At 34.9% G+C, this 22,359-nt stretch overlaps 1 protein-coding gene across 1 annotated transcript in view; it reads left to right on the top strand.

Annotated features, from left to right (window-relative positions):
* pard3ba (par-3 family cell polarity regulator beta a) overlaps positions 1 to 22,359 on the top strand; it is a 277,652-nt gene that overhangs the window by 126,131 nt on the left and 129,162 nt on the right. The gene's annotated exons all lie outside the window — the stretch shown is intronic.

Here is a 22,359-nt window from a genome sequence, read left to right as displayed (position 1 = left end):
TAAACGTTATATATATTAGTGCTGTCAATCGATTAAAAAACATTAAAAAATAGTATTTTAATATTTTTATATTGTAATAATTTCAGTTACTCTCCAAATTAATGTAGAAACAACGTAAGGGCAGTATATTTTAAATATTTGTTGCAATGGCATGTTTTTATGAATGAAGCCCATTATCTCTGATACTAATACTGCTGATTTTTTAAAACATTTATGATAGACATTCAACATTGCAGTATAATTGAAATCTACCAATTTCAACATGCATTAGGCTTTAAAAAATCTTTTAATTTAAGTGAACTTAAAACAATCTTCACATAAACCCATTATAATAAATGTCCTACCTGTTAGACGTATACAGAAATCGAATAAAGTTATCAAACGCCTTTCTTAACTCGATAAATTATAAATTAAATATAGATGAATCCTTATTAAAGCTACACTTTTCTCTGTTACCTTTGTTCTTTGATGAACATTAATGACAGGCATCATCAGTGCTCCTGTCACTTTAAGATGTGCCGCTGTCGAACATGACGCAGATCTGACGTGCTGTTCCGCGCATCTCATTTTCTCACAACTCTTTAAGTTAATTTAGGATGTTATTTAACTAATTTAAGACTGCTCTTATGAGAATACTCGACAAAACAGGCATTTTGGCAAAATTCTGTGTGTTATTGTTTGTTTAAGCTAGCCTGATGTCGTCATACTCAGATTTTTAGTCAGAATATGAGTCTGATACTGCTCCATTGGGCTGTGATTATGAGGTGTGTTTCAACCAAACCAGGAAAGAAAATGCCTCTGCACTCAATTGGATAGACCTACAACCAATCAAAGCAGAGAAGACAGGGCTCTACATAGCGACCATTTTGGGCGCATTTGCGCCTGATAATTACTGCGTGCGACTGTGAAAAAATATTTAGACGCACCGGTGCGAGTGACCTGATCGATTCTCATGAATAGATGTATAATACAATCGGAATAAAAACTACAACTGCCAAAGTGCATCAACACTGACTGAGCAACAGTTACGTTTCGTTCTGCAATCGACTGCTTGTCATGCCTTCTGTCAGCAGAGCAAGTGCAAACAACGTGTGCGACGGACTACACTTCACAGATTGTTTACCAGTTGAAACGGGTGTGACGCAGCCATGCGCACTTACCAGACGCTTCGCGCTGATGTTTATTTGCAGCCAAATCCAAATAAACTAGAAATACCACATTTGGATTATCATAAACAAGGTCGGAAATGAACGGGGGCTTGGGGCAAAAATTACGGACTGCTATTGCTCCGAGTTGGCATGATTGCAAATGGGATACTTGTACAAAAGTCCAATAGACAAGCTGATGTTAAGTAACAACGTTTTAGCCACAATACTGTTTATTTCGTGAAAATCAAAACTACACCAGAACTGTTGCGCATCTCCAAGCGGTTCGATTCGATTAATCTGCGTTTGAACGATTGAATCAATGACTCACACATAGACTTGACGCCACCTACTGGCGGTTTTATTTTCATATTTATACTTTGCATGAACTTTTTATTTAAAATATCAAACTTTTAAAGTTTAACTTGTACGTAACCCATTTCTAAATTCAAAAACTTATATTTAAAACATTCATACAACATTATTTACCCATGAGCTGCATTAAACAGCCTAAACAGCACTTCAGATAGAGCTGCTGTGCCACTTCTACAGTGCAAAGATGGATCTTTTGATGCTGATTTAATTAGATTGGTAACTGTCTGATTGTGTCTTATTGCTCTAACTGAATTTATTGTTTAAATTAACATTTTAAAAACAACTTTTCTATTTTAATTGAAGAAATTGACAAGATGATCCATATATTTAATAAGATTAGAAAACATTGCTCTTATAATGGTAAAAATGCCCCTGGACATTAATTTAAAGGGACAAAGATAGTCCTGTAATGGGAAAGTTATAATTGGAATGCGTTTTATTGATCAGAAAGTGCTCCTAAATTTTCCTCAAGAAAAATGTTAGCGTAGAGTCCTGGAAGAAGATGAGTGTAAACGATCTTTGCCAGTGTTGTAAAAAATAATTTAAGGATACACGGAGTACTTACCAACACCATCATCATTTCTGAGAGAAATAGTGAAGGTGAATGCATATACGAACAAGTTCTCCGTTTAGGATTAGAACAAAATCAACCCAAGCGCTCTTTGGTGACGTGGATGCTTACGTTACTGTTGATCATCTGTCCATCATCGTAAGCCCGCCCTGACAGTGTGATTGGTCCGAACAGCTCTGGTTCCAGCATAGTTGCTCCACAACGGATCAAGTCCAGACCGAACTTCCCGACCTCAAATGTTGTGGGCGGGGCTAAGTTCAGCTGGCATCCAGACTATGTTTAAGCATGAAAGAGAACTTGATTCTGGTGCGCTGTCTGTGCGCGCGATACTGGTGCGCGTCTTTCTTTGTGTCGTATGTGTGATCGTGTGTCAGGACATTCTCAGACAGCGCCTTCTCTTTTGTCTTGTCACGCTTAAATGGTTTAAAAGCATTTGCATGCATAAGAGTGTTATCATATAATGTAACGCTAGCCATAGGATGACAGGAGAAAACAAATGGATGCTGCGTTAACTGTTTTTAATGTGTTAAACTGAAAAAATTAATTGCATGCATTAACGCGCTAATTTTGACAGCACTTATATAGTGGAAGATAATCCCAGCAGCCCCCTTCTTTTATATTGCATGTGTCAGCTTGTGACAGGAAGTTGTGCACACGACACAGCAGTTTAACAGGAAGCCTTGAGCCAATGCTGGTCCATCCCTTCTCCCAGATGTTACATGCAGGGTGTGTTGATCGCTGACCCCTTTCAAAGCAGCTTTATTTTTCTTCAAAACATCAGACCCCCGTTCAAATCCAAACAATGTGTAAAACCATCACTAGATCCCTCATCGCAGGAAGAAAGACCACATCCCTTCATTGTGTCTCTGTCTATCCTCAGTTCATTTGCACTCTAGTGTCTGCTTATCAAAGGCTCGGGGTTTAGACGGGTCACCTGTGTTTTATGTGTTATATGTGCCAAACAATTCATAATCGTTCTTACAGTCAGTCATTTCTCTCATGCATTACTTCCTCAATTATAGATTATTTATTAGCATTATTATTGAGTTTTTTTGGTTCAGAATTTGTATTCTTTTTTTATTGCAAACATTAAAAGCTCATTCACGGTTAAATTTGGGGTTTATTTATGGATTTAGCTTTTTACTTTGTAAAATTTTTGCTGTCCCAGATCTGTTCAAGAAGAGCAGCTGTATGTCATTGACACTGAACTATTATTGGACCATTAATTCTTGTTAGGCACAAAACACGTCATAAAGAGCTGCTCTGCAGTATCTATTCACGGAGAAAAAACTCCTCCATTTTTCCACCCTATTCAGATTCAAAGTGGGTTAGCTGTGCCACTGCTTAGCCAGGGTAAATTATGGCAGAAATGCGACAGCAGGCAAAAGGAAAAATGACACACTCGGGAGAAATATTTTTTCAGAGAATGGAAGAGTATGAAGATATATAATGACAGTGTTGAGTAGATTTCACCATCTGCCTTTTTAGAGGGTGTGTGTGTGTGTGTGTATTTATTTATATTTCATTCTAACCAATGAATGCATCCAAACCTGAAATGCCCTCCATAAACACCCACATTCATACAGTATTCGTCGATTTCTTTAACCACCCACTGTCAGCACAAAATATACCATCTTAATTCACAAACGCAGATTTGGCTAATGATCAGCCATTAGCAAAAATAAAGCATCTTTTATAACAGTTTGCTAGAATCCAGCAGATCTTTAGACAGGAAATGGACAACACCATAAATGTCCATCCTGTTAACAGCTAGATGGTGTCCGTTTGGAGATGGAGCAGACGGCTTGACTTGTATTTAGAAACCGTTGACAGAGTTAAAGCCTTGTTTTTCCAAATCAACCCTTTTGGGATCTGTGTTGGTGGCTGGATATCCTGGATTCAGGCATGTGTTGCCGAAACATCCGGCACTGCTGAAAATTAAAGCTAAAATCATCTTAGATTAGCTGCTTTACAACTACAACACAGGATGGTTTTTAGCTGGCCTAGATTGTTAATTGGCCCAAGTACTTGAAAGAATAGTACTTGCCCAAAAAATATGGTATTTTTTAGTAGTGTTTTGTTAGTGTATATGTATTAGGGATGTTCCTGAATCCGAAAACCGCATTCTGAAAGACACGGAAAATGAATAACACATTCAATGGAGTCCCTAAATGGACATGGTTATGCTTGCTGTGGAAGTCAGTTACATTATAGTACATCAGATTTCACTTCGCACATGAAGATAGTAAATATATACAATATAATTACCCAACTATATAATTGCGACGGAATGCACAAGCATTGAAATATTTTTTTTTCCTCCAATCTCTTTTTTTGTCCCTTAAGGCGCTCCCTAGAATGTGTAATTTCCTTTTCAAACATAGTATTCGACTTCAGGCACATCCCTAATGTGTATATGTGTGTATATGCATATATATAAAATTCCTTTGAATTGTTGTGTGGAACTTTATCAGGCCAACCCTCTATGTACACCTTGGCAATAGAATCGCCATTGGCTTGTACATTTTTTAGTTTACTCGCCATAAACTTTTGATGTACTATTTTATTTATATTCGTGCTGTCAAACGATAAATCGTGATTTATAAAGTTTGTTTACATAATATATGTGTGTGTACTGTGTATAATTATTATTTATTAATACACAAACAAGCATGTATATATTTAACAAAAATGTATTCTATTTATATATAAAATATTTATATATAATATAAATTATATAAATGTATATACAGTATATACGTGCACATATTTCTTAAAATTATACATGAATGTGTGTGTGTATGTATGTATATATAAATAATAATTATACACAGTACACAGACATATATTATGTAAACACAAACTTTTATTTTGGATGTGATTAATCAAGATTAATCTTTTGACAGGCCTAATACACACACACACACACACACACACACACACACACACACACACACACATACACGTCTATATTACCAACAGGGGACCATCACTCCACACTGACCAAGAGGGGACCTGTGTTTCTAGTCATTTTGAAGAAACAAAACTTAGATACAAAATTTTGTTTTAAGGTCTTTTTTCATAATATAACTTCAAATAAGCATTTATTTTTTTATTTTTAAACATGCCAAGAGGGGACCTGACCGATGTCTACCTATCCAACAGGGGACCTCCATAGCCTGCAATGGAGCTGTGTGTGTGAAAGGGAAGAGAGCTGGCAGTCAAGTCTGTCTTCATTATTTAATATATATATATAATTATATAATTTTCACACAGGCATCAGGGAACACAATGAGCACACAACGGAGAAAAAGCCATGTTGTGGACATTACAGAAAAGAATTTAAGAAATAAAAAAATTCTTAAAATTAAGAGTTATCTTTAAGAAATTCATTCTCTGTTGTGTCTTCATACTTACAGTATATGATCCGTCCACATCTCTCATTTAAGCTTATTTTCAAGAACACCAACACTGTAAAAAAAAATCAGGTCTCCAATTGAAAATTTTCTAGTGACCGATCACATCTAAATTTTTTAGTTGGCCAAATTGAATTTCTTGAATTTTAATTGAATTAAAGTGCATCAATTTACAGAAAATTTTCAATTGGAGACCCACATTTTTTTTACAGTAAAGGTATTTCAATGTGTGACTTATTTTTGAATAAAACATAGTTTCTGCTCTCTAAAATCCCAAATAATGTCCTTTGTTTTTGAGATTTTTAGAGTGAGATTTGATTTCTTGCACCAATAAAAAATATATATATATATAGGACTGGACAAGCAGAAATTGTTCTTTAAGGTAATAATCACAGGTCATCACTTTATATAGTAAATAATGATTATGTTAAACACAATGACTCTGTCCCCTGTTAGATAGTAAATCACGACACCAGTGTGTTTGCGTTGTCATTTCTTGCCATAAACACACTGTAGAGATTGAGTTTTTATAGCAATAACTGAGTTTTAAGAGTTAAATCAAGCAGAAATAGTTCTCTAATGTATTAATTGCAGATCATCTTTGAATAATGATTATGTTAAACACAATGACTCGGTCCCCTGTTAGATAGTAAATCACGACACCAGTGTGTTTAATTTGTCATTTCTTGCCATCATAAACACACTGTGGAGATTTAGAGTTTTTATAGCAATAACTGAGTTTTAAGAGTTAAATCAAGCAGAAATATTTCTCTAATGTATTAATTGCAGATCCTCTTTGAATAATGATTATGTTAAACAAAATGACTCGGTCCCCTGTTAGATAGTAAATCACGACACCAGTGTGTTTGCTTTGTCATTTCTTCATCTCAAACACACTGTAGAGATTTAGAGTTTTTATAGCAATAACTGAGTTTTAAGAGTTAAATCAAGCAGAAATATTTCTCTAATGTATTAATTGCAGATCCTCTTTGAATAATGATTATGTTAAACACAATGACTCGGTCCCCTGTTAGATAGTAAATCACGACACCAGTGTGTTTAATTTGTCATTTCTTGCCATAAACACACTGTGGAGATTTAGAGTTTTTATAGCAATAACTGAGTTTTAAGAGTTAAATCAAGCAGAAATAGTTCTCTAATGTATTAATTGCAGATCATCTTTGAATAATGATTATGTTAAACACAATGGCTCGGTCCCCTGTTAGATAGTAAATCACGACACCAGTGTGTTTAATTTGTCATTTCTTGCCATAAACACACTGTAGATATTTAGAGTTTTTATAGCAATAACTGAGTTTTAAGAGTTAAATCAAGCAGAAATATTTCTCTAATGTATTAATTGCAGATCCTCTTTGAATAATGATTATGTTAAACACAATGACTCGGTCCCCTGTTAGATAGTAAATCACGACACCAGTGTGTTTGCTTTGTCATTTCTTGCCATAAACACACTGTAGATATTTAGAGTTTTTATAGCAATAACTGAGTTTTAAGAGTTAAATCAAGCAGAAATATTTCTATAATGTATAAATTGCAGATCCTCTTTGAATAATGATTATGTTAAACACAATGACTCGGTCCCCTGTTAGATAGTAAATCACGACACCAGTGTGTTTAATTTGTCATTTCTTCATCTCAAACACACTGTAGATATTCACTGTATATATTGAGATAACTCAATTTTATGGTGACTTGCATTAAAATGTTTATCCGTCTCAATTAAATTATTTGAACTGAATGACTTTTAACATTGACACTTTAGTTGTTTAACCAACTGATGATTTTCAAGTCAGCAATCAACACACAACTGAGTTTTGACCTCCAAAATCTTATTATAGTGTATTTTTATGGTAAGTATTGGTGTTTTATGTTTTAAATCAAGCAGAAATCACTCTTTAAGGAAACAATTGCAGGTCACACTTTATATAGTGAACATGATTTCCTTAAATTGACTTAAGTCCCCTGTTGGATGGTAAAACACGACACCTGTTTGATTGCTTTGCCATTTCTTGCCATCACAAACACACTGTAGAGATTTTGAAGGTCAGAACAAAATTTTTTGGTGACTTGCATGAAAATCTTCATCCGTCTCAATTAAATTATGTGAACTGAATGTCTTTTAACATTGACACTTTAGTCGAAGATTTTCAACTCAACAATCAACACACAACTGAGTTTTGACCTCCAAAATCATTATACAGTGTATATTAAATTTAAATAAAAAATAAAAATTTCCTTACAAAACAGTTTGACTCAAGTTTGACTCTCTACTGCTTATTCATTATTGTTTATGTTACATGGTCCATGTTTACATTACAGTATAAAATTGTTCCTAAGTTTTCCCCTTTTATATAGATGGTAATGACTAAATATCCTCGCACACCGAAATTTTCACACGTTAAAAAAAAGATCAAGCACGTTTACACACAGCCTCTGAAACTTTCCTTCCTTCATCATAAAAAAAAAATCTGATCAGGTTCAGTTTTCTGCATTTTTCGCATCCATAGCAAGCATTTAAAGAGGGGTTTCAAATTTCTGTGTTATTCATTTTTGTGTTAAAATTTTGAACATAAGTTGAACAGTTTAAAAAAGAAAGTGTGAACCTTCAAATTAGCCATTATAGTTCATAAAGTTTTGCTGGCGTTTGTATCTAATTGAGAAAAGAATGAATGTAAATTGAAAGATGTCGTCATTGAACGCATTTTGTGCCAAAGCAAATAAATGATCCACAGTTTAGCCACATAGGCTGATGTGATCCCTGAGTGAAGAGTTTTGAAAAAGTGATGAGTATTCAGAAATGTGTCCTAGCAGATGTTTAAAAAACCCTGTAATATCACTATTAGTAAGGGATCACTGTATAATATCAGTCTTTAAATGTGAGATATTTAAAGTGAACCTAAAGTATACTTGCAATAGTGTGATTTTAGCACAATTAAATATACTTAATGGATGTTTCGCAAAAGCGTTGTTTAGTGATATTGCGTCCTTGTGTTTCTGCTGTACGTCATCAGCAACTGTCTAAGTTCAATTACAATACTCAAGAACACATGTACAGAGGATGCACAAAAGTACCCGGATGTTATAAGATATATGAGTATAAATAACTCCATACAGATCTATTGTTTTACAAAAATAATCTATTGTTTACAAAAGGAGAAAACGTGTGTACTTTAATGAAAACTTGGACCATGTGACATAAACTGAAGTTAACAGCAAAAAAATATACTATAATGCTGACTGTTGTTAGTGTTTTTTGTTGTATGAGTTAAAAGTGTATATGTTGGGTGAATCCTCATTGTGTTCTGGAAGAATGAGTTGATTTAAGACATCAATGAAGTGTTTTGGTAGTTTTAGCACATTTTGAACGTGAAATTAACTGCTTTGCTTTGAAAGGTGTCCTAGCGATTGTAGCTGAGAGATAGACGTCAAACAGACTCAAACAAAGACCCAGAATTCTGTGGTGTTACAGCACTGTGGCTGCTGTAAATGGCTGCTGTACGGTTTCTTTATGAAATAACAGGCACAATGGCAAAGATATTTCTGCAAAAACTCCAAAGTAATGTTCGGTTGCAGTGAGAAAGTCACAAGAGACAACTAAAAAAACTCATGCGTGTATTTAGCCTAGTGTAGATCTGTTTGCTTACACATCCCCCAAACTCCATTTACATATGAATACAGGAAAGGCCAAAGCCATTGTCTCACAGGTGAGGAAGAAGCCTTACAGAGCTAGCTGTTACACCCATGTCACAGACACAAACTTCTCATCCAAACTAGAGAAAACGCTGGGATTTACCTGGGAAAATTAAATCAATGTACACTTTTTCCAATCCCTACGACACATTTTTCAATACTTGGGTCACTTTTTCAAAACTCTTCACACACTTTTTCACACAAATTCACACAACTGAATTTCAGCTTGGCACAGCAGTTATTTTAGTGTTCAAAATGCACTAAAAAAACCAAAAAGGACCCAACAAACACACTTTTTCAATCATAAAACACAGACCTAAAACACATGATCATTACACAATGTTTTCTTCTGTAAAATTTTCTTTTCAAAAAAAGACTTACACTATAATTCACTGCAGTTTATGTTACATGGTCCTTCGTCCAGTACAGTATAACATTATTCCTAAATTTTTCCCTTTTGAATGGATGGCAATGCAATTTAAAAACTAACACCAGCTAAATCTATTTGTTTTGATAGTATTTTAGATTCAAAATATATTTCAATATGGTATTACTGTCGAAATGTAGCAAATGTCTATTTTTTTTTAACATAAGTTTAACAGTTTTGAAAAGAGAATGTAAAAATGTTCAAATTGGCCTGTATAGTACATAATGTTTTGGTGGTGTTTGTGTCAAAGTCAGAAAAGAATGAATGTAAATTGAAAGATGTCGTCATTGAACACATTTTGTGCCCAAAGCAATGATAAATGATCCAGAGTTTAGCCACATAGACTGATGTGATCACTGAGTGAAGACAAAAAGTGAACAGTGAAAAAGTGATGAGGATTGAGAAATGTGTCCCAGCAAATGTAAAAAAAATAAATAAAAATAAAACTGTTGACATGTTTTAAATTGTTTTAAAAATTAAATTAAATATATTTTCATCTTATTAGAAGTGATATTTTCTTGGTGTTTAGCCCCACAGCTTTCTGCATATCGCTTTACGTTTTTTTTTTTTTATTGCATTGGCCAATACTAAATTGATATGTTAAAAACTGTGAATCATTTTTCATTGCTTTCACACAAAATGCATTCAATGACCACATTTTCCAAAATCCACGAACACTTTTGTTATTCGTACCTAACTATCTGCAAAACTATATATTTTTAGCACATTCTTTGAATGCAAACACACTGCTTTCAGAACTGATCAAACACATTCAAGTCAGAACGATGATCAACTCATTTCTGCAGGAATTATACTGAAATATAAAATCTTAAAATCCAAAGGGACCCACTTTATATTAGAAGGCCTTAACTACTATGTACTAACATTTTAATTATCCATTTGATACAATGCACTTATTGTGTACATACATGTCTTTACATTGTACTTACATTTTTAAATATACCTGCATGTAATTACATCTGTAATTAATTTCTGTAGTTACATTTGTAATTACACTGTTGACACTTCCCTTACATCTAACCCTACCTTTAAACTTACCAATACAACCACACCTGACCCTACCCGTATCCCACCTCAATATCAGCAAAAGTGTTTTGCAATACAATATGAACACAATAAGTACATTGTACCTATTTAAGTACATAGTAGTTAAGGCCCCCTAATATAAAGTGGGGCCATCTAAAGTCATAATTTATCATTGATTTGGCATAAAATACATTCAATGGCGACATCTTTCGATTTATAAGAATTATTTTCTTACTTCAACACAAACACCACCAAAACATTATGAACTGTATAGGCCAATTTGAAAAATTTTTGATTCTGTTTTCAAAACTCCCTAACTTATGTTCAAAACTTAACTAAAATTAATAAAAAAAAAAAAAACAATTTGCTACATTTCGGCAGTATTACCATATTGAAATATTGGGTGATTCTTTTGAATCCTCAGAATCCTTTTTGGTAGTTTTAGTGCATTTTGAACACTAAAATAACTGCTGTGCCAAGCTGAAATTCAGTTGTGTGAATTTGTGTGAAAAAGTGTGTGAAGAGTTTTAAAAAAGTGACCCAAGTATTGAAAAATGTGTCGTAGGGATTGGAAAAAGTGTACATTGATTTAATTTTCCCAGGTAAATCCCAGCGTTTTCTCTAGTTTGGATGAGAAGTTTGTGTCTGTGACATGGGTGTAACAGCTAGCTCTGTAAGGCTTCTTCCTCACCTGTGAGACAATGGCTTTGGCCTTTCCTGTATTCATATGTAAATGGAGTTTGGGGGATGTGTAAGCAAACAGATCTACACTAGGCTAAATACACGCATGAGTTTTTTTAGTTGTCTCTTGTGACTTTCTCACTGCAACCGAACATTACTTTGGAGTTTTTGCAGAAATATCTTTGCCATTGTGCCTGTTATTTCATAAAGAAACTGTACAGCAGCCATTTACAGCAGCCACAGTGCTGTAACACCACAGAATTCTGGGTCTTTGTTTGAGTCTGTTTGACGTCTATCTCTCAGCTGCAATCGCTAGGACACCTTTCAAAGCAAAGCAGTTAATTTCACGTTCAAAATGTGCTAAAACTACCAAAACACTTCATTGATGTCTTAAATCAACTCATTCTTCCAGAACACAATGAGGATTCACCCAACATATACACTTTTAACCCATACAACAAAAAACACTAACAACAGTCAGCATTATAGTATATTTTTTTGCTGTTAACTTCAGTTTATGTCACATGGTCCAAGTTTTCATTAAAGTACACACGTTTTCTCCTTTTGTAAACAATAGATTATTTTTGTAAAACAATAGATCTGTATGGAGTTATTTATACTCATATATCTTATAACATCCGGGTACTTTTGTGCATCCTCTGTACATGTGTTCTTGAGTATTGTAATTGAACTTAGACAGTTGCTGATGACGTACAGCAGAAACACAAGGACGCAATATCACTAAACAACGCTTTTGCGAAACATCCATTAAGTATATTTAATTGTGCTAAAATCACACTATTGCAAGTATACTTTAGGTTCACTTTAAATATCTCACATTTAAAGACTGATATTATACAGTGATCCCTTACTAATAGTGATATTACAGGGTTTTTTAAACATCTGCTAGGACACATTTCTGAATACTCATCACTTTTTCAAAACTCTTCACTCAGGGATCACATCAGCCTATGTGGCTAAACTGTGGATCATTTATTTGCTTTGGCACAAAATGCGTTCAATGACGACATCTTTCAATTTACATTCATTCTTTTCTCAATTAGATACAAACGCCAGCAAAACTTTATGAACTATAATGGCTAATTTGAAGGTTCACACTTTCTTTTTTAAACTGTTCAACTTATGTTCAAAATTTTAACACAAAAATGAATAACACAGAAATTTGAAACCCCTCTTTAAATGCTTGCTATGGATGCGAAAAATGCAGAAAACTGAACCTGATCAGATTTTTTTTTATGATGAAGGAAGGAAAGTTTCAGAGGCTGTGTGTAAACGTGCTTGATCTTTTTTTTAACGTGTGAAAATTTCAGTGTGCGAGGATATTTAGTCATTACCATCTATATAAAAGGGGAAAACTTAGGAACAATTTTATACTGTAATGTAAACATGGACCATGTAACATAAACAATAATGAATAAGCAGTAGAGAGTCAAACTTGAGTCAAACTGTTTTGTAAGGAAATTTTTATTTTTTATTAAAATTTAATATACACTGTATAATGATTTTGGAGGTCAAAACTCAGTTGTGTGTTGATTGTTGAGTTGAAAATCTTCGACTAAAGTGTCAATGTTAAAAGACATTCAGTTCACATAATTTAATTGAGACGGATGAAGATTTTCATGCAAGTCACCAAAAAATTTAGTTCTGACCTTCAAAATCTCTACAGTGTGTTTGTGATGGCAAGAAATGGCAAAGCAATCAAACAGGTGTCGTGTTTTACCATCCAACAGGGGACTTAAGTCAATTTAAGGAAATCATGTTCACTGTATAAAGTGTGACCTGCAATTGTTTCCTTAAAGAGTGATTTCTGCTTGATTTAAAACATAAAACACCAATACTTACCATAAAAATACACTATAATAAGATTTTGGAGGTCAAAACTCAGTTGTGTGTTGATTGCTGACTTGAAAATCATCAGTTGGTTAAACAACTAAAGTGTCAATGTTAAAAGTCATTCAGTTCACATAATTTAATTGAGACGGATAAACATTTTAATGCAAGTCACCATAAAATTGAGTTATCTCAATATATACAGTGAATATCTACAGTGTGTTTGAGATGAAGAAATGACAAAGCAAACACACTGGTGTCGTGATGTACTATCTAACAGGGGACCGAGTCATTGTGTTTAACATAATCATTATTCAAAGAGGATCTGCAATTAATACATTAAAGAAATATTTCTGCTTGATTTAACTCTTAAAACTCAGTTATTGCTATAAAAACTCTAAATCTCTACAGTGTGTTTATGATGGCAAGAAATGACAAAGTAAATCACGACACCATTGTGTTTAATATCTAACAGGGGACCGAGTCATTGTGTTTAACATAATCATTATTTAAAGAGGATCTGCAATTAATACATTAGAGAAATATTTCTGCTTGATTTAACTCTTAAAACTCAGTTATTGCTATAAAAACTCTAAATCTCTACAGTGTGTTTATGATGGCAAGAAATGACAAATTAAACACACTGGTGTCGTGATTTACTATCTAACAGGGGACCGAGTCATTGTGTTTAACATAATCATTATTCAAAGATGATCTGCAATTAATACATTAGAGAAATATTTCTGCTTGATTTAACTCTTAAAACTCAGTTATTGCTATAAAAACTCTAAATATCTACAGTGTGTTTATGGCAAGAAATGACAAATTAAACACACTGGTGTCGTGATTTACTATCTAACAGGGGACCGAGTCATTGTGTTTAACATAATCATTATTCAAAGAGGATCTGCAATTAATACATTAGAGAAATATTTCTGCTTGATTTAACTCTTAAAACTCAGTTATTGCTATAAAAACTCTAAATCTCTACAGTGTGTTTATGGCAAGAAATGACAAATTAAACACACTGGTGTTGTGATTTACTATCTAACAGGGGACCGAGTCATTGTGTTTAACATAATCATTATTTAAAGAGGATCTGCAATTAATACATTAGAGAAATATTTCTGCTTGATTTAACTCTTAAAACTCAGTTATTGCTATAAAAACTCTAAATCTCTACAGTGTGTTTATGATGGCAAGAAATGACAAATTAAACACACTGGTGTCGTGATTTACTATCTAACAGGGGACCGAGTCATTGTGTTTAACATAATCATTATTCAAAGAGGATCTGCAATTAATACATTAGAGAAATATTTCTGCTTGATTTAACTCTTAAAACTCAGTTATTGCTATAAAAACTCTAAATCTCTACAGTGTGTTTATGGCAAGAAATGACAAATTAAACACACTGGTGTCGTGATTTACTATCTAACAGGGGACCGAGCCATTGTGTTTAACATAATCATTATTCAAAGATGATCTGCAATTAATACATTAGAGAACTATTTCTGCTTGATTTAACTCTTAAAACTCAGTTATTGCTATAAAAACTCTAAATCTCTACAGTGTGTTTATGATGGCAAGAAATGACAACGCAAACACACTGGTGTCGTGATTTACTATCTAACAGGGGACCGAGTCATTGTGTTTAACATAATCATTATTCAAAGAGGATCTGCAATTAATACATTAGAGAAATATTTCTGCTTGATTTAACTCTTAAAACTCAGTTATTGCTATAAAAACTCTAAATCTCTACAGTGTGTTTATGGCAAGAAATGACAAATTAAACACACTGGTGTCGTGATTTACTATCTAACAGGGGACCGAGCCATTGTGTTTAACATAATCATTATTCAAAGATGATCTGCAATTAATACATTAGAGAACTATTTCTGCTTGATTTAACTCTTAAAACTCAGTTATTGCTATAAAAACTCTAAATCTCTACAGTGTGTTTATGATGGCAAGAAATGACAACGCAAACACACTGGTGTCGTGATTTACTATCTAACAGGGGACCGAGTCATTGTGTTTAACATAATCATTATTCAAAGAGGATCTGCAATTAATACATTAGAGAAATATTTCTGCTTGATTTAACTCTTAAAACTCAGTTATTGCTATAAAAACTCTAAATCTCTACAGTGTGTTTATGGCAAGAAATGACAAATTAAACACACTGGTGTCGTGATTTACTATCTAACAGGGGACCGAGCCATTGTGTTTAACATAATCATTATTCAAAGATGATCTGCAATTAATACATTAGAGAACTATTTCTGCTTGATTTAACTCTTAAAACTCAGTTATTGCTATAAAAACTCTAAATCTCTACAGTGTGTTTATGATGGCAAGAAATGACAACGCAAACACACTGGTGTCGTGATTTACTATCTAACAGGGGACCGAGTCATTGTGTTTAACATAATCATTATTCAAAGAGGATCTGCAATTAATACATTAGAGAAATATTTCTGCTTGATTTAACTCTTAAAACTCAGTTATTGCTATAAAAACTCTAAATCTCTACAGTGTGTTTGAGATGGCAAGAAATGACAAATTAAACACACTGGTGTCGTGATTTACTATCTAACAGGGGACCGAGCCATTGTGTTTAACATAATCATTATTCAAAGATGATCTGCAATTAATACATTAGAGAACTATTTCTGCTTGATTTAACTCTTAAAACTCAGTTATTGCTATAAAAACTCTAAATCTCTACAGTGTGTTTATGATGGCAAGAAATGACAACGCAAACACACTGGTGTCGTGATTTACTATCTAACAGGGGACCGAGCCATTGTGTTTAACATAATCATTATTCAAAGATGATCTGCAATTAATACATTAGAGAAATATTTCTGCTTGATTTAACTCTTAAAACTCAGTTATTGCTATAAAAACTCTAAATCTCTACAGTGTGTTTATGATGGCAAGAAATGACAACGCAAACACACTGGTGTCGTGATTTACTATCTAACAGGGGACCGAGCCATTGTGTAAATCATAAATAAATCAAAAGTGGTTTGTTTAAAAAACTCATAAATGTATAAGGTGGTAAGTTGGGCCTTTTACATCCCATTTTACATGGGGCAAAAGTCACACATTATTTATACAAATACATGAGCTAAAATGTTTTTTTTTTAATAATGTCTTAACACTTGTTTAAAAGAATAGTAAAGTTTGTACTATTTTCTGTTTATTTTGATAAATACAATAATATTCAATGAATATAGGCTACTGTCATTAAAATATGTTAAAATAAAAAATACAAAAACAAAACTTCTAATTACATTCTGGTTGTTTAGATTTTTAAATCCTTTTTTCTTGGATTCTGTGTAGAATTTAATTGTAATGTAATGCAAAGTTTGAAACTAGTCAGGGTATCTAGTAAAGAGATGTAATGCTTGTTCCTTTAGTAAGCAGCCTGTTAAACAGCAGAGTCTCTCTGGGACAGCAGGCCATTCAAACAATAGAGGAGTGTGTGTGAACGACGTGTGTTTAAGAGCCCTTACAGTTCCTGCTCCAGCCTACAGGGGAGCTGCTGAGTATGACCTTAAACACACACACACACTTAGGTCCCCACTTGGTCATAAGTTTTAAAAAAATTACCAGAGTGTTTTTACTTAATTTTCACATGATTTAAACACACACACTTGTAGGTCCCCACTTGGTCAAAAGTAAAAAAAATCACCAGAGCGTTTTTTTAGTGTTTTTACTTGATTTTAACATGATTTAAAGCATGACCAACAGGGGACCTGAAAAATGTCCCCTCTTGGCTCAGAGGTCCCCTGTTAGTGAGTGTGTTACGACACCAAGGTCCCCTGTTAGATAGGTAGACAAGTACACACACACACACACACACACACACACACACACACACACACACACACACACACACACACACACACACACACACACACACACACACACACACACACACACACACACACACACACACACACACACACACACACACACGCACACACGTATGAATGCATATTTGATATTTTAATTGAACATGGAACTGGTGGTGGTGCTTAAGATATTGTTGGTCATTCAGTGTTTCTGTAAAAAAAATATAATAGATAATAGTAATTATTAATAAGATGATAACTACTACTAATTCTACTATTAATAACAATATACAATGCACTAAGGATTGATGAGCTGCTGGGTTCATGAATATTAATCTAGCTGCATTCGCTCGATCTGATTTGCTGAAATCAAAACAGTGAAGGTAATAGATGAGCACCAGCCAATGAGATTGCCATTTGCGCATTAGTCCCGCCCACTACTGGAGAAACCGCATATCTTCTGCTTGTTCTTAAAAGCTGAATAATTCCAAATGAACTGTTATTTTGACAAGAAAATACAACAAAGAATATGGTTTACATGTTGTGTGTCGATTCTGCGTGATATAAGACTCTCTCTCTTTGCATGTGTGTGTGTGTGTGTGAGAAACACAGCGCTCTCAGCAGAGCGACGACGAGTTGTGCGCCTTCACACTAGAGTTTACGGTATGTCAAATACAGGTACACTGCGCATCCGTTGAGCCGGACTGAAATAGACAGATCGCTTGACGGAGAGCGAAACTGTTTCTCTGAGTGTTCAGCGAGTGAAAATATATCTATGCTAAACTTATTCTTAGCCTCTAACACACACACTGGCGAGTAAAATCTAAGCATTTAATAGCCAATGAGAATGGTAGATATTATTTAGTCGCCCAGATTGAAGATTTACTCGCATTTTGTAGAGGGTTGTCAGATATGCATGATTCTGTGGACTTGTGTAAATTTAGATTAACTTTTTCCCCGCCAGCGTTTAAAAAAAAAAAAGGCCTGCCAGCCAGCACCAGCATTTAAATAAAGTAATTTTTACAAAAGTTTCACATATGCCTATGATTACATGATATCGTTTGTTTCTGCTTCTTCGCATGTGTTTTGATCAGGAGATTCAGTACTCTTTCAGAAGATGCCTCATAGCGCCTCTTATCGCATTACAGTGAAAACACGGAAAGCCAGAAAATTCCGTCAATGGCACGACTCTCATGCTACACTCTCCACTCAGATAAAAGCTGCTTTAGGTTAATGAAGAATTAAGAATAAGCATTATGGGAATGTTAGCACGCTAGCCAGACGGGATTTAAACTTTGTCAGCTGGAGACCCAAGTTTTGTTTGAAGACGAAACACGTACTAAGCACAACATTATCTCTCCATTCCTGATTTCTAACACACACTCACAGCGTTCAACATGATCTTGTGGCTGTCAGAGCAGAAATGAAAGCTACTGCTCTCCGTATGTTTTTCCGTCATCTACGTGCGTGTTCATATGTAAATTGTGCAAACTTATTTTGTCCATTTAGATAGAAAGATCTGAAAAAGCCCGTACATTTACCCACCCATAGACCCTCCACTCGAAGAAATCAGGACAGAGTGGTTGAAAGTGGACAAAAGAGACGGATTAAAACACTAGGTGTAATTGGGAATATGTCTCCCTCGTCCACTTGTGATCCGATCGACCAAAACACGATACTGAAAGTTGCTGTGTGAACATTTCGAAACTTACACCTGTGAGTAAATGCGGTTGTCAATCAACTTGAGCAGTGCATTAAGTCTAAGCTGACTGACATTGGTGTCAGTGTGTCACGTGCAGGGAGATTAAATGAATGCAGTAGGTGGAATTAATGTCTTCAGCAGCATATTAATTATACCTGATAGCCAGTAGCAATAAATCTGCCAAACATCAAATTAAATTGTAATGTAAAGTGTTTTGTGCCCACAAGACATGGGTATGCACTGCAAAAATTAACTTAATAGAATTATAAAATTATGTTTTAGTTAGTGATGTTTGTGGTATTTCACTAGACAAAGTGCACTTATATTCTAGATAAATTATCTAATGCCCGGTACACATTGGGCCCTATTTTAACGATCTGAGCACATGGTCCCAGGGTTTTTTCCGGGGTCAAAAATGGTCTTCGTTGGTGGCTGACAGACATGGTAATCCACACACACACATACTGACAATATAATTGTTTACTTTTTTTGTTTCTTTTGTTCCTCATTTTTACACTCTTTACATTGTTTACTGATAATTATTTTGGTATAATACAATCATATCAATATTAAAAAGCAGCATTAAAATGTATTAACAAATCTAATTTTATACCATATACAATTTAATAAAATGAGCAGCTAGCTAACAACAACTTGCTTTGTTCTGGTTTCACCTCACTCCAGTCTAAACTAAATATTTTTTTAGGTAATTTACTACACATTATCAAAATAAATAACCTGAAAATACCTGTGTATTATTAAGACTAATTCTTACTAACCACTCTTGGTAAATGGGGTAAGCACACTTGCTTTCTCATTTCAGAGGTGTTCTGAGTAAATGATTATACACCGATTCGTGAGTTCAGTGTTGGACAGGTCAGTTGTTTTAACCAGTCATTAAAATTAATTGGTTCAAAGGAGTCATTAGAGTCATTAGAGTCAATTAGACATTAGCGGATGGACGCATTGTGTGTGAATCCTGACCATTAGAACGTCACAAAAGATTTGTGTCAACACAGAAAACACTTCATAACTGTATAAGATTTTTTCCCGTTTATTTGAAAGTAATAAGGCTTTTGCGGGACAAAAATTTGTTTTGGCGGCCGCCCCAATTTTTTCGATGCAGGATAAACCCTGGGTCTAAAGCACATGGTGCAGGTGCACGTAGGGCATGTCCGAATCCACTTTTGCTAGTTTATCGATTGCAAAAATGGTTGGCGCAGCAGGCGCATGGTCCAAAAGGGGTTGGACCTAGTCTCTTAATGAGTCATGGGTGTGTTTTGGATGTAACTAAATTAGTCCCATCTCCCATTCCCTTTAAAAGCCGATTGTGCTCGCACCATGACGGATTCGCTATTATATGGTGTAGGCTTGCTACGACAGTCGGTGTTGCCGGTGTTACCGGTGTTCAAACTCAACACGGGTTACATCACTTGCCCACCGTGGCACCGCCCCACCGTCGTTTTGATTTTTTTATAGTAATAAAATATAGTTCAGTTAAAGAACAGACAATACAAATAAAAACTGAACATGTCTGCTTAATAAAGCATGATCCGACTGTGAGTCTCGGCAGCGGCAGGAGTCATTCATCTGATTTCATTCATCAGAGAGTGAGGAGCTGACTGAGATGATCGCGGAAGGTTTGGTCTCAAAGCGAAACGTAAAAGCGCCTATTTAAGGGTGTCATTTGTTTTGTTGTTGTGTTTTTCATTAAAAATAATAGGCTAATGAACCCACAATTCAAGCAACCTGCCACCGAATTGCCGCTAATTCAAAACCGAAAGTAAAATGTACACGGCCGCACAGAGCGCGCATTGTTTACTTTCATCTGGCTCCGCAGCGCGAGCCTCCGCTCCACTGACTGCGCGCGCACCTCGTCCGATTAGCACTCTGCGATGACGTAATTTTTGCCGCGCGCACCCTCGGTCTTGTGCGGACGCGTCGAGTATAAACAAGGTTTAACGGACTACTGTCATTTATTCATGGTGTGCTTCTCAATCATAGACCGATAAATGTCTGATCAGTGCCCTAACTACTAGGGGTGTAACGGTACAGGGCTTTCGGTACAGTGCGCACGTGTACCGAACGGTTATGAATGCAATCTTTAAAAGTTAACAGTCGGCTTGTTTAAAGCGCAGAACACACTTCAATACAAGTTCCCACACAAACTTATTGAGTATTCAGTCCATTTTATCACGAAATTCAAACGATAAATGCCATTTTAATGCTCTATAATGTGACGTGACTGATAGACGCGTATCAGTTCAACTTCAAGCGGCGGCGCGCGAGTGTACGCGATAATCTCTTCTAAAGAATAAACATAAATTAATATCTTAAGGTATGTTGAGGATACATTACAACTTACACTGAAACGTATCATATGTTGTGTAATCGCTCCATCTGTGTTTCAACCGCGGAAAGACAATAAAACATCTTGTAAACAATGTCATGTAGGATCACGTTCACCTCAGAAGTCATTCAGTGTCCACAGCTGTGAGTTCACTAGAGAGATTAACTCTTTCACTGAATACATGCACTATATTAGCCTATATATATTCATTATATACTACTTAGCCTGTTAGTGATGTCTTGTTTATTTAATGTATGTTTAAATAAACCTCTCATGAAAATTACAGCCACTAAATGATTATATTTCAACAAAGAATTGAAGAAAAAATAATAATAATTAGATTTAGATGTTAATGCAAAAACTGCCTTATGTGAAGCTTATGACTGTTGATTATTATATCTAAAAATAAATAGCAAATGAATTTAGGCTAATAGTTTGGGCTCTGTTGTTAATCTTTAATAGCAATATGTAAGTAAGGGCTCCCTATATAGTTTACAGCATTATCTTTAAGAAACTTTAGTTATAACTGAATTCATTTAAGGACAGACACATTTTTTTTTTTAAACCACTGTTGAATAAAAATTAATAAAAAGCAATTTTGTACAACTGCTGTACCGAATCCGTACCGAACCGTGACTTCAAAACCGAGGTACGTACCGAACCGTCAGTTTTGTGTACCGTTACACCCCTACTGACTACTGAACGAGGGAGCTGATTGAGACGCACCCATGGCCTCACAGAGTGTGCATTTACGGACAAACTGTTATTCATTCATGGCCTCACAGAGCGCGCATTTACAGACTAGCTGTCATTCATGGTGTGTGTGCACTGGCGCATTTTTAGTTCAGTTGCGTTATGAAAGCCAGAGCGGTCGTGTGCATGTTACTTTCGGTTAGATAGAATTAGTGATTTAAAAGTCGAGTTGGTGATACCGGTATTACCGGTGTTGTCACACGCCGATTAACAGTTGGGGAAATTTCCTCACCGTCACATCCCTAATATGGTGGGATTTGCAAGCGGTAAAAGACTGAACGCTTCTTAAGAGAGGAATCCTTTTATTTTTAATATGATAATTATAACTGCGTCCCGCTGAAACTAGCATAAAAACCTTGCCTTGCATCTAGTGCTGCATTGCGCCGGGAGTATGACAGGCCCTATTGTATGATTTTGGGCTGTGTCAGACGAAAGATGACCAATCTTGATTTCTGTGGTCA

This window comes from Gobio gobio (genome assembly GCF_949357685.1).
Source record: "Gobio gobio genome assembly, chromosome: 3".
Lineage (NCBI taxonomy): Eukaryota > Metazoa > Chordata > Actinopteri > Cypriniformes > Gobionidae > Gobio > Gobio gobio.
Note: the sequence above shows the minus strand (reverse complement) of the source record. Positions and strands in the feature narration are given on the sequence as shown.